Source organism: Melanostigma gelatinosum (assembly GCF_949748355.1).
Source record: "Melanostigma gelatinosum genome assembly, chromosome: 5".
Taxonomy (NCBI): domain Eukaryota; kingdom Metazoa; phylum Chordata; class Actinopteri; order Perciformes; family Zoarcidae; genus Melanostigma; species Melanostigma gelatinosum.
Window position 1 is genome coordinate 17,978,226 of NC_136638.1, and position 12,211 is coordinate 17,990,436.

The window sequence follows — 12,211 nt, forward strand, 5'->3', positions numbered from 1 at the left end:
AAATTGACCAGAAATGATGTTGGAATATTTGTCCTTAAACTATTTAACTATTGAAATCTCTATTTTTGTGCACTATGTCTATGACACTTGCCACGAGTGACTCACTGCGCAGTTTTGAGCTGAACTTCAGTCAGACGCCAGTTTCTAGTTATTCCTGTTGCTGGCTTTTAATTAAGCCCGCTATGTATACATATATGAGGAACAGCTGATTCGTGAAGTTGAAATGAGGAGTTCTACAATGCCTCCTCATTTCACTGCAAAAACCGAAATAGGGTGACAGCTGGCTGATGGGGGATTCGCCTGAAAGCTTCTTACTTACTGTTGGCTTTATTGTATGACATTTCCAATAAATATCACAATATTTAAAAAAAAATAGTTCTATCAGAAGATAGCAAGTAATACTCACCCATCGTTTGAGTGGTTCTGTTCTCGTATAGATTTGTGGTTTGTTAACCACGTAAGGTGACGCTTGCTGTTATGACACGGTGTCACTCTCTCTGCGAGCTCTCTGCCTTCATCACGGTTGCTTTTCTTCCTTGCTCAGCTCACCGATGGTTACATTTCATTTTTAATCTGCTTTTTTGTCACAAGCAATTTATTAATTTGCTGAACTTTTTACTGTTGAAATATAATATTTGAATTTGGAATATTTGATGACAGCCTTACCTTGACCTTCTATTATATGGGCACTGTGAATATATCTCGTCTTCTCTGCGTGGGTTTTCTTTCGGGTCTACCGGCATCTTCTTTGCAATCAATGACCAATGTCCTTGGAGCTGTATGTGGCTCTACGTAGATGGCTTCAAAACGTTTGTTTGAGTACATCCTGTCATAAAAATGCCTTTGGATCGTCAGTGTGAATGAATAGCAGCTTGAATAGTGTTTTCTCTCCTCAGCAACTTCTTATCCATCTCTGTGAAAGAAGCCACCAGTCTGTTGTACAGACTGAATGAGGTGAAAGACGGGGTTTTCAGACGCCGCATTCGCAACCTGACCTCTGAGAATTTTACCCAGTGCAAGGTGGTTACAGTTATAAAATAAAAAAGGGAAAATGCTGCTCTGCTGGAATATGTACAGGAGGCACCAAAAGACTTTAGTGAACTATATATTCCAGCAAATTATTTACTTGGCCTCTGAACTTGCACTAAATAACGTTACATCTTTTCTGAAATATAAATCATCTTCGTTTTCTTTAATCTCCCCGGTGGATATTGGTTAGGAGAAGTCACTTTTTCATGTCGTCTTCTTCTTAATAGCCTGTTAATGAAGATACATGCAGAATCCTCTCGGTTAATAAGACATATGTCAGATTTTTTTTCCTTTTGCCTGCGGAAGGAGCACTAAAAGTCGGGAGCAAGCTGAGGCTAAGTCTTAAAACTGTGACAAACCACACTGAAAGGGGTGGGGGGGGGGCTGCCACAGTCAAAGGTAAAGCGGGGGAGAGATAAGAATGGAGGGAAAGAGGAAAGGAAGGGAAGGGAGACGTTGGGGTGTCAAGACAGAATTACTCCTCATTACAGTGCAGCGAGAAGCCAGTAAATCAAATTTCTGCAACTCCAACCCCCCCACCCCCGCTCCATCATCAGTCAAAAGCCCTCCCCGTAAAACATGCTTTGTGTCCTGGCGCATGGCTGCCTCCAGACCTGTAATAATAGAAACATGTCCCAGTGCACTATGTTCGACAAGGTCGCCTCCTGTGTCTCCCGTCTGAGTTGTGTTGTCCTGTGGGTGGGTGGCCAAACAACACTGGGGGGGGGGGGGGGAGCGGAGGGCGGGGTGTCGTTTTCATGGTCAACAGAAGGCCGATTGATGATATTGATGCCTGATTTTCCCAAAGTCATCCAACTGTTGCTTGGAGGTTTGATGCCTGGCTGGTCCACACGCGCCATCAGCTGAGCAGGTGATGTCCTGCCACCGTCGTTTCACAAATGGCATGTTGCAGCACCTTGACATTGTCGTGGTCGCGGGGTGAAAAACGATGTCGCACTTCATTAGGTCCCTGCTGGTGGAGAGCTGCTCGTCCCATTAGACGCCGCGGCGTGTCGCACCATGTTACTGCAAGCCCCATTGCCATTTATTTCACAATCGGCCAGATGAAACGGCTGATATTAACAATCTGTTCCTTGATGTGTTTCTCTCTCTCTCTCACTCTCTCTCTCCTGCTCTAGCTCACACACTTTTCTCTACCTCTCTTTTTGTCACTCTCTCCTGGCATTAGCCTCGACAACATTTTAAAAAGAATTTGTTATGTTGGGTCACGTTTCAGGACACAATTAATGAGGGGAATCGTGTGAACGGGTAATCTGAATCCTCAGCTCCATTTGTTATTTACAATTGTCAATTAATGCTGCCCTCAACAGCCCTTATGTCAGCTCTCTCCCCGCCAGTTGCCAATTACTCTTCAGCCCACCTTGCTGACCTCCTGGCAGCGAAAGAGGAGGGGAAATGAAACGAGCACGATCCCTCTGAGACGTGAAACATCCCGGCCATCTGCCGCCCGCATTCATGCCTCCCCGACCAGGAGAGAAAGGGAGTGAGTGTAACAAAGAGAAAAAGTGAAAGAGGGGACAGAGAACAGAAGAGAGATAAAGTTATGAGAGAGAGAGGAGGACAAGCCGAATGAGCAGATTTTGAGGGGACAGTTTTGACCTTTTGACTCAGTATATCGAGCTTCTGACGGGTGAAAGTCAAAATGATTCTGGCAGTCTGTTATGCTTCATATTTTACTCTCTTCATGTTCGGCAACAATGTGCGTGTTTGTGCGTGTTTGTGCGTGCATAAGATTAATACTGATGTTGTGTTTCTCATGTACCTGGTCAGCTCTGGCATGAGGCTTAACCAGATCAACTGTTTTAGATACTGGTGGCTCAGCAATTGGGCGGCTTTTTTGTATTAGAAATATGAATTAAGAGGAAAATATTTCTTACAATAAATCCCTGCCGAATCAACTGTGACAGTTTATTCCATTTTGAGCAAAAAAAAGGGGACTTTATCATTATGCTATAATGACCGACTCAATTGAGGAAGATTTGTCAGGTTTCCTGTTGTGATTTTTTACCAATATCCAGAAATTACTTCATCACAAGCACACAGGTGCCATTTTTCAACAAGAAGTAAGGAGAAGTGGATTATGTTTAAACACAGTTCCAGTACCATCATTGTTTATTCTGCTTCTTGAAGAAACCACAATGGTAGTAACTCAAACTATATATGTACATATATAGTGGGTTTTTTATTCAGTGACAGTAAAAGTTCTGCTCTTTGGATATTTGAATATCGCCTCTTTGTGTAGTGTGTTCAGACTCAAAACTTAATAGCGGATCTTTGTGACTTAAACTTCCTGAGGGGATTAAGGCCCCCCTCTTACCAGTCTACCCTCATTGAGTGTCATTTTCTGCCCAAAGAAAGAGAAACAAGGTGGAAGTGCGACGGCTGACCTTATGGGATATGGAATTGCAATTTGCCCCAGCGGGCACCTCGACACATCCAAATGACGAAGGAACTAAAATTCCAATCCCTTAGAGTCCCTTAGCTGGAGGTTATTGCTTTGTAAAAGGAACATGACATAACCAACCTTGCAAATGTGTCTGATGGTTTTGTTATGGAGGAACTGAGCAGGGAGAATGTGGAGGAGTTATATTCACCATTGTTAGGCACAGACGAGTCAGCCTTTGTCAGACCACTGATGTTTTGGCCAAAAAACACGAAGTCACTGGAGGCGTCACAGGTCTAAATGCTTTACGATGGGATGTTCATTCAGATCTTCGTTCATGACAACAAAGACAAATCAAGCAGGTAACCAGACGTTTGGGTGTTGTCTGTAGGCTATCGACTGGCAACAACAAATCTAGCCACTAAAACCAGCTAATATATCACCTGAGGCTTTAAAAGTGAAAAAAGAAAAAAGACTCGAGAAGCAGCACAGACGTGTGCCATATGACTCTCGCAAGTTGTTGATACTTACAGATGTGTTGCCTCCTAAATTAGGCGCTGCAATAATTACACACAATTAATTACGCGTAAGTAGGAAATTCAATAAGTTGAAACTAAATTTTAAGTCAAGATTCAAATAAAATGAACTTAAAATCAAAAGTCAGTTTTTTACCCTCTTTTACCGGTTATTTCTACAAGTTCAAGTTATTTTGACTGAATTTACTGGAAAAGAAGGAGAGCTCCTCTATAAACTGGGGAGAATGTACTGCACCAGAAGGGGCATGAGTCTTCAAAGCTTCACTTAATCAAACCCAGTGGCCTCCTGTTCCTGGTTCTTTGCATGAATCAAATGTTGGAAGTTGGTAAACAAAGTTGCATTACAATCTGTTCACATGGCAGATGAACTCTGCAGGGTCTGGGATCGAAGGGCGAGGCTTCTTAACTGTCTGCTGGTACGGTAGCTTATACCCAAACATCCACCAGAGACCTTGGACCTTTCGCTTTCTTTCTTTCTTTCCATCCATCCGTCTTAGAAATGATGTAGGTCACAGGTGTGATTTTGCCATCATATACGGCATTAAAGAGCCTATTGTATGGCTGATCGATGAATTATATTTGTATTGATATGTCATGTTATTGTAGATGTCAGCAGGGATGAGGTTGTGTGCACACTTGTCTGAAGTGCTGAATAAGAACTGCTGAACTTCCTTTGATTCGTTTGACTAGCTGCCATTGCCAAACATTACAGTGTCGAACCTGTCAATGACATACCACGGGTTGTTATTGATTGGCAGCGTTATTGCTGTCGGCTAAATTCATTACAGGATTGACCAAGGTTGTCTGAGACGGGCATAGAGGTTGAAGCTTCTCAAAGCACCTGAAAGGTTAAAAAAAATAAAGGAGAAAAAGCTCAGAGCTATGAATATAATGAACTGTGAAGTTAGAGACAGCATGAGGATATTTTGTCAAATAATTTAGCCTTCAAGCAAAAAAAACCCAACAAAAAACAATCGGTTTCCGTTTCTGCGGGTTAAAGATGGATTAGAATTATATGTTCGCTTGTCCTTCATTTTAGCTGTGATTATATTTGCTGTTGGCTAAATACAGGCTTTACAAGCTGATCTCACTCAAGGTTGAATTGGATAAATGGTTAGCAAATAAACTGTTTATTTCTTTCTTCCTTTTGAAAGAATAACAGTGCAGTATTTCAAAAAGGTGTTTTCCTCTTGTAACATCATTGATTCATCAACTGTACACTCTACTTTCAGCCTTGTTGTCGTAGGTGAGACATATGTTGTGTAGTGACAGGAACATGAAGCACAATCCTGTTGCGTAAAGAAATGATGTTAACCACATGATATTTGTCTTACCTAGAAACATTGCATGTGATGTACTGTTGTAATCCCCAAATATCCTTCAATCCAACAATTCAAATTAATATAGAACTCCAATAGACAAATTCGGGATGCTCAGATCCGACTTTTTCTGACTTGATGCCGTGGTGTTTGGTATCGGCCGATACCGAGTACCGATCCGATACCAGTGTTTGCTCAATGAGCTGTGTGCCTCACTGTGAGGAAGTGATTGGGATCATTCTTGTATGTGTGACGCAGCATCAGGCCTGACTTCAACATTGCTTTACTAATATTAAAAAACTAAATGTCACAAATAAATACATCGATACAAATGTACTGAATTGTTTCTTGAAATAAGTGTGTCTGATACCAGATGGGCCCATTGTCACAGATACTCGACCCAAGTATTGCACTGATATCTGTGTCGGTGCATCTTTAATAAAATGCTGTATATGGAGCGTATAACAGACAAAATGAAGGATTGTTAATGTGAGGTTTTTTTTGTCTGTCCTCGTGCAGAGCATCACTTCACAACAACATGCGGTGCACCTAATATGCACCTGCAGTAAGACCAAGAACCATGTATTTTTCAATGCCATACCATGCTCCCCCTCTGTCCATTGATCCCATTCTAATTTCGCCATGCAAGGTCGATGGAGTAATGTGGGCAAACAGTTTGACAAATGAAAATAGAGAGACACAGCCATCTCCAGGCCTAACCTGCTACTTTATATTGATGGATATAAACCCTCTCCTGGACTTCATTTGTTCTTCTACCAATTAATCCAGAGCTAGACATTCTCCATCCAGGGGCTTAGTAGCTCTCTATTCTTTCCTTCCTGGTTGGAGATTGGGAACACCATAGGGGGCCGGACGATCCTGCAGAATACCAATTGGCCACACCAGGGGGGGGGAGAAGGATGTGGGATCTCGATTATACATTTCTCTTGAAACTTTCTTTTTTTCACCCCCTCTTCTCATCCAAAGACCGAGAGAGAGCTGAAGGAGAAAGGGGAGAGGTGGACTTGCAGTATTGCAGGAAGCAATGGCGTCATCAGGCTGGTGTTTACTGATCTCAAATAGCAGACCTCCGGATGGGGTCTGAAGTTTTTCTCTGTGGTTTACAAATTACGATACTGACACCAAAAGTACAGGCACAGAAAGGAGTGAATTTCTGTACTAAGATGATTGCACTGTGTTCTACACTATGATTGGCCGTGTATGTACAATGTCAGCAGAGATGAGAGAGAAGCGAAAAGGAGGAGGCGAGGAGGGATTGGAATAGCTTCATTCATCATAAAGGTTGCCTGCGATTCCTCCCGCCTGTGATTCCACATGATCTGGGAGGATTTAGTTCAAGGTTTAAGCCCTTCAAGACAAACCTATACAAATAGAGTTTGATAGTTACCGATTTTGACTGGATTTGTACGGTATAGTTTCAAACAGCTGCCTTTTCATTCTCTTACATATTTAGTTTAACCTTCCTGACTGTATTTGTTATTTTTTTTATTGAAGACGATGAAGATTAAAAAAAAAGAGAATTAGCCTTCACACCGTTTGAATGCATATAAACCACAGTCCAGCACACCTGCAGCATAACTCAATACCTTAAATATCAGCCAAAGGCAGGTCTGGCTTTAAATTGGACATCATGTCTGATGAATTACTTTAAAAACATCAGCCGCTCTGTTTGTTCCTTTGCATTTGATATTCCCTTGTGAACAATATATTCCACCCCCCAGCTCATTCATATTTAAACTTGAAAACACTCAGTTGGAATCGTTAACAGTGCTCCAAGAGTGTCCTCGGTCATATTTGAAATGCACACCACGTGTATACAGTGAAGGATGTATTTAGAATCTGTTGATATTTTACAGCACATCTAAGGCAATCCTGACAAAGCAAGGCCTCCACTTCAAGGCAAAAAATAATAAATCGTCGTAAGTTGCTTGAATATTGTGTGATAGTTCAGAGAGCAACACTTTGTCTTGTGTCAGATAAAGTATTTGCCCAGAGATGCAATCATTCAGGCTGATAATCCAGCATCTGGCTGCGCCCCGGAGGCCGGTGGAGCAACCACTGGCCGAGGCTGGAGGTCTGTGTGGCAGATCGATGCTGATCGCTGTAGCTTCCCTCTGTCAGTCAGTGAGCATGTTATCTGCTCTCGCCCTTCACTTATTCACTCATTCACTCACTCATTCAATTGCTCACTCCCTCACGCACTGCAGCAGCCGGACAGGCCGTCAGTCCCACCTTTCTTTCAAAACAACAACACTGCCCCCTTTTGGTCAGACTCATCTGTCACCTGGACAGGAAGATGTCCCACTTGAGAAACGACTGCACCGAACAATTTCTGACACTCACCCCGTCTCATTGATTTATAAAGCGTGTTTGGGAGAATAGAAAAGGGTTTTTTTTTGTTTTGTTTTATCGAGAAACGGTGGATAAGGGGTTGAAGGTTGATGTAGTTTTTGATTGGCCTGACTTGGCTGTATCTCTGACTGAATCACTGCCACTCAGAGCTTGTTACTGAGACAGAGCCATTTTCACAAGTGCCGTAGATTCACAGTGAAATAGTGCTTGTGGGAGCGACTGGGCCGGGCCGAAGTCCCACGGGGAGGGTAATTATCCGCTATGATCAGTGGGAGACGACATGAGTCTGCGTGACAGCTTTTGTTATTTTGACCGCCGAGAAGAAGAGTAAAGGCGAGAAAGGATGATTAAAAGAGTGTCTGCCCCTCTTATGTCTTTGGAGGAAGAAGTACCCGGGTGGTTTCTAAGGATGTGCCTTGACAGCAGAGTGGGAGAAAGAGCTGGGAGAGGGATGGACATGCGAGAAAGGAGCATCCTAAGGGGGTGTCTGTGGCATCGGCGAGATGTTTGAGGCCCATACAGCCCCTCCTCCCTCACTGTGTTGCTTCGAGACATTTGGAAAAAATGCAAATGAGCAGGAAACAGAGGGACTGCATGATTGTATAAACAGTTACACAAACACAGCTGCCACAACAGCCACATAGAACAGTGTGGTTAAAAGGCTGATCATGATAACAACTGATCATTTAATGGCTGCATTCATCAAATTTATGCACAGCATGCAATGACATTTTTTTGCAATTTGAAGAATTAAAGTTCAGAGAAAAATGTAACCATAGCCGTAATATGAATTATAATATATCACAGTGGTCTCCGCCTTTCACTTGTCAAAGAAAAATTGACAAAGCTCAGAGGCTAACCAGTTTATGTGGTCATGTCCCTGTTGCAGCAGCCCGTGCCAATCGTTAATTATTGTTAACCGATTCATTCCTGAAAATCGTTTAATTAGACCACAAAATGTCAGCCTTTTCCCTACAAAGGCTGAATGGGATTTGGGTGTTTCAGGCTCCCAGTGAGTTCAACTGACACTCACGTAGCTCCATGACAAGTCACGGATTAGAGTGAGGATGGTTTATTCATTTTCGGTGCACTTTATGGTCAGTTGTTTTCATCTCAGCTCTTAAAGCCTTTCTCTTGTTTATGCCACCCTAAAAATAAACATGAAACATTGGTTTTGAAGCGTGACGAAAAAGCTGAGATGAAATATAAGTCGGAGAGGGAGAATTTAAAAAAAGGAAAATAACTATATTTACAGAGCTTTTTTTTTCAATGTGATGAATTAGAAATGTGGGGGTGTCTCAATGCACTGGTCTCACAATTCCCATGCTAATAGCCCAAGAGTGTAGGGAGGGAGCAGCCGAGTCCAGATTTGAGTGTTTCATCTGCAATGTTTGCATTCTCTGTTTTTATCTCTTGATTTCTATACAGGCCATGCACTTTTGTAATGAATATGCTGATTCCTATTCAAAAACTAACAAGAAAACAGTACAAAGATAAAAATCCAATAGTAGAAAATGGTGCGTGGGTGGAATTCACAATGCGTCTACAAGTGTTGGCCTATTTTCAGAAGGTGTTGATAAAAAACAAGACTCAATAAATAACTATAAGTTATGCAGATAAATATGAGTTAGATATGTGTGATACGAGTTCAAATATACTATACATACTTCCATGTATACTTTTTTTATCAAGCAAAGTTATATGTGGCTGTTATTTTTCAAAACTTAATTCGGCCACAAACACAAAAAATGTGGTTGAAGGAGCATTTGAAGAAAATATTATAAAAGCAAAATAAATAAATAAATATATATATTTTTTGCTGTGTTTGAGAAATGCTTGGATAAACTGAAGTACCTAAAAAGCTTTGTCTTTGGCACGGGTTTATATTTTTAGCGGTCACATTTTCACATGGTGCAGCATGATAGTTTTAAGGCGGCACACAGCGGCACAGACAGTAACGTCAGAGCCACAACCACATGCGGCCGCTGTTGAAGTTCTTCAGCGCGATTGAAGAGGACTTGCAATTTGTAATAATTGCAAGTCCAAGGAGGAGCAACTTTAAAACATTTGGAACAACGAACTCAATCAGACACGTATTATATTGTAATTAATTCCGGCTCTTCTGCAGGCAGCATGGAGCTATGCAGCTAACGTTAGCGGAGGTTGCATTGGCTTGCTTATGATGCGTTCAAGCTCTAGGCTACTCGGTAAAAAATGAGTATTCAGCAAAACTTGAATAATACAGTTGTTTGAAGGACAGCAATATAAAATAGATATTAGAGAGGGAATTAAGACCTGTTTAACCTCCGAACTAGGTTTTGTTCCAGAAAATGTGACATTTTCTGTCCCTGGAGCAGAAGCACACTATCCCAGGAATCCCAAGATGTTGACCTGTGTATAAGGTGCAACAGTCAATACACATTGGGCATATTTAAAGCAACACTGAATGCAACACCGAGAAATAAGCATACATCTATCGGTTCCCGACCTGACTGCTTTAGTGTTTCATTTGGTGGTATTAATAACTACTACGGCAAACGCCATTCATGTTATTCAACATTAGAATGAGCTGCTTTGTCTGATGTTTCTCTGAGACTTGGCTGGATCGGGGAGTGCCGGTCGACAGTGCCGTTCAACCGGGTGACATTTTTTTGAGTGGGCCGATCTGGCTGAGCAGCGACTATAAGGGAAGAAGGCGCACTGTGCTTTTGATGAATAATGCAAAAACTTGACAGAGGAAACTGAACCCCATGTTAACGTTAAGCTTCTGAAATAATCCATGAACTTATGCTGCTCTTCCTCAGCTCTCTGCCCGGGAACAGCAGCGGACAACAGCTCAGCTTTGCGCTCTGCTATTATAGTATTTTAGAAAATGCACTGTAATTAGGATTTTCCTCATTAACACGCCACCCACCACCCATCTGCTGTTACTCATAATGTTAATTTGTATGACCCAACCCGCGATCCCTGCGGATGTAACTGCAATTCTCACATCTCGAACACGCAAGTTGAATGGGTTGGCGGGTTTGCACTTCACTGGAGAACGATTTCTTGTGGCAAATGAATGATTGATTGACAATGCCTCGAGAAAAAAGCAAGTATTTATATAACGCTGCAGTCGTTTATTTTATCATCATTTCAAGTGTGTTTGTATGCATATACCTTGCTGTAGAGGACAATGACAAAGTAAAAAGATAACATTTAAAAATGTTTACTGTTTACTGATTGTTGAAATCATTTTTCGGATAGTGGTGACAGCCTTGCTGTCTATTATAGGTAAAAGAAAGAAAATCTGAATTGGCAGGTAGCTGAATGGGTGTTAAGTCAGCTTCTGGCATGCAGCGCACAGATTATAAACGTGCTCCGTCTGCGGAGGCTCGCGCTACGACGCCAAGCGCGAGTATAAACAAAGCTTTAATAGTAGGCAACTGTTGACTGCTGACTGTCAGTCAATGTCGCGTTTAAAGCGTGTCGTGTTGCCCTCTAGTGGTCAAAACAGATAATGCAGGTTTAACTGGTGAAACAATGGATACATCTTTTTTGCCATCCTCATAAAAGGTCAGTGTTTTACTGACATCTTCTCTTAAAATCCTCTGTTACATAGTAGGCCTGTTTCTTTAAGATGATGTATCATTGGTTTGTAGCGTGTTTGTCTGCTCCAGTTCGTCTGTTCGTATCCACTAAGCCCAGTTTACCCAACAAGAGCTTTCGAGTGACTTATGTTACATTGTCGCTTCAACAGAAGAGATAAATGTGTGATGAGTCGAGGCATTGAAGCCTCTGCCCAGGTCTATTCTGCAGAAGTGGAACAGGTGGTGATCAGTAAATTGGCCAAGTGCCTGTCACAGGTTGTTGTGTTCGCAGATGACTCATCCAACGACAATCTAAAAATGCTAACAAAATGATCCCCTTGTGTAGCAGTTACAGCTTCCAGACCATTTGACATGAGTATGAGAGCATTGGTGGAAAGCCAGGAATGCTGATAGCTATATCCGCGATATAAAAGCTTATTTTAGAAGCAACACAAAGGTGAAATTTATATGTATATAATTTATATATTTTCAAAATAGAAGAAATGTATCGCCAAACATATCTCTGCTAGACATCTCTAAGTCCAATCTAGAACAACTACAGCCCAAACCACAGTTATGGACCATCCTGTACCGACACAAAGATTTTGTAAATATATTTGCCTCCCTTGTTTTGTTTCTTCTCTTCTACAGTTTTTACATAAAACTGTTGTTACAAAAGCAGTCAGGGTCATCTTATAACCAAGTCAGTAGGACCCCGCACTGATTTTACAAAGCATACCATACCAGGGATAGAAATGTCATGTGCATTCACGGTAGTGCACGTAAGGGATGTGCAGAGAGCCCACTATTTGTCTTTGTATCTGTATTTGTACAAGCAACAAATCATTTGTATAGAAATAAGCTTAACAATCCTGTTAGAGTAGCCTAACATGAATTTGAATGAATGAATTTTATTTATATAGCGCTTTTCACAGACAGTGGTATCACAAAGTGCTGAACAGAGCAGACATTTAAAAG